The sequence below is a fragment of the Aplysia californica genome, unplaced genomic scaffold (genome assembly GCF_000002075.1).
Source record: "Aplysia californica isolate F4 #8 unplaced genomic scaffold, AplCal3.0 scaffold00002, whole genome shotgun sequence".
Lineage (NCBI taxonomy): Eukaryota > Metazoa > Mollusca > Gastropoda > Aplysiida > Aplysiidae > Aplysia > Aplysia californica.
Genome location: NW_004797272.1, coordinates 327,034 through 329,593, shown reverse-complemented (window position 1 = coordinate 329,593; position 2,560 = coordinate 327,034).

The window sequence follows — 2,560 nt, the reverse complement described above, 5'->3', positions numbered from 1 at the left end:
CCTACGTCCTGAAAACTCTGCTGCTCGCACAGCATGCACGGCGTGTTCACATAACAGGGGAAAAGATCGACGGCTTTCCTCTGGAAATTTGGACAGATTTAACATGCGGTGATACAATGTTCTTCGCTTGAGACGTGAGCCAGATTCTAATGTGGCGGGGATAGTTTATCGAGCATCGCTGCCTGTTATGAGGGATGTATCACATTCAGCCCAGGTTGGCCCTGACAGGCAAAGTCCAGGCTCTACCCGCCTACAAATTAAATCACAGTTCCGAAATACTGATGTAAAGTAAAGCGTTTAAAACCAGAGTATAATTAGGACTATTCAGAGAAATGTAGGGAACAATGCTGAAGTAATAGAACAAGCAAATCCTGACTTCACCCCACCCTCCTCTTCCCATTCTTAAAATAAGTTACAATTGTTTTAGACCCAATGGCTACTTCTCCCCCAGTTCGACTGGGCAGTAGGAGCTGTTGCCCAGGGTATGGCCGCATTTGCATACATACCCCTTCCAGGAGCAACAGGTGAGAGCTCGGTGCCAGGCGAGGACCAAAGATGAGCAGGTGGAGTCTACTACAACCTTCTTCACAGATCTGATCTTACTTCAGAGAATTGTTTGTGGCTAGATTGGATTTACAAAAATCGTCTTGACTATCGAGTAACTATTTATCTTACTGTCCGGCCATCCTATATTGCATGACAAAAAACAAAGAAAAGAACAAGAATAAATAAATGGTAGTTCTGACTTGCTTTCACATCAACATGTTTAATGATAATATACTATTTCAGAGTGTTTATTCATTTCTGCTTTTGTTGTAAAGAACCTTGAGCATTCTCGAAGGGGTCACGGGCTTCATAAATTGGATACCTTGATCATTATTTACTATATGTATACATAATACATTCCCCACGCTTTATTTAGATGTGTTCTTTTGTGAAGGAATCAGGCTCTATAAATGGGGCGAGAGAATTATTATCTGATCTGGGACGGAGCGATGAAAAAGTGGGCAGAAGGAAACCTCGGGAATAGCATCGGCATTGAACAAAAATTAAAATGAAAGAGTGGCGTCCTCCTCGCGGCCTCCGCGGGGTTCCGTGGGTACTGACAAAACGGAGATATTTCAGGCATTATTGCGTTGTTGACATTTTGCTGACATGAAAGAAGCGGGACCCCTTTTTGTAGGCCGGCTCGCCCGTGTTGTCTGTGTAAGGTGGCGGAGCCGCTGGGGTTAACTATGTCGGGAGACACATGACACTCGCTCTTGTTGCACGCCAGCCGGCGGCTTGAAGACCTTGTTGTGGGCCCGTCTTATCTAAGCAAACATCAAAGCGAGAAAAAGATCAACCAATATTTATCTTGGAAATAAGAAGATCACAACCCCTATGCGCTAGGAATTAAAGACAGCTTTGCATACAAACATTCTTGTGATAAAAGTTAAAAGATGGAGTGTCCAGTGGCTTAAAGTCGCCTTGATTTATACCGAGGAATCAAAATTATAATCCCGTTTAACAATAGGAATCTGTTTTCTCATTATTTTCATGTCGGTAAATCTTCAGGAAAGATGTATTCATTCCACATCTAGTTCAGAAGTCCCTTTTAAAGTTGACGCCTTGCCTAGCTTAGGCATACGATGTAGCACAGAGGAATTTAGCTTTCGTCCTGAATGTGGAGGAGAGCATATCTGTCTTGTTCTGGACAGGAGTCTCTGTTTGTTCTATTCTTTGATATTCGAACCGTTTTATCATGAACAAGGCTGAGGAAAATATTCACAATCAGGAGAAACGTTGCCCCCCCCCCCCCTATGAAGACGAGAATGGTTCAAAATGTTACGCGAGAACAAATGAAAAGCAGTTTCGCACTGCCGACATCGAATTTAAAATTTTAACAATCCGATTTGATTCCTTATTGCTTTATGCTGTTGCTTTATTCGCTGCTGCTGACCTGTTATGTTGATCTCTTTGATGTTTTTGGTGTTATCTAATAAAAATGTAGGTATGATGCTGTCTTCCGAGAACTGACGGTTTTCTTCATCCCTATCTAACATGATGCCGTTGTTAACATTCCAGGTCTTTCATTCAGTCCCAGATATACATAATCTGCTTGATGCTATGCGCTCAAAATGTATTATCTCACTCTGCAAGTGAATATTCAAGTATTGTGCGGATATTCGAGGATAGTCTTATAGTTATTTTTATTTCCCAAGAATTTTCACCCCTTTGTCTTATGCATTGTTGAAAAACCAAGTGCTCAACGGTTAAACCATCATTCTGTCAATAGGTTTCACTTCATTCCGAACTCCTGAAAAAAAAGCGATTCTGATACATCATTGTTTGGTTCTTTGGCTTCAACCAAACAAAGGGAACTCGAAATTTACAACATCTTCGATGAATCATGAAGAACACTTTTTAAGCTGTCTTCGAACTGAGAGCCACTTTGAATCGTTGAGCCAAGAGAGATGTAATGGATAAAGCCTATTCAAAGCCAAACGTTTTAAAATCTGCTATTTTGAGCACACTTGTAACCTTCAGTCTCAACTTATAGTAACATCCATTCACCACC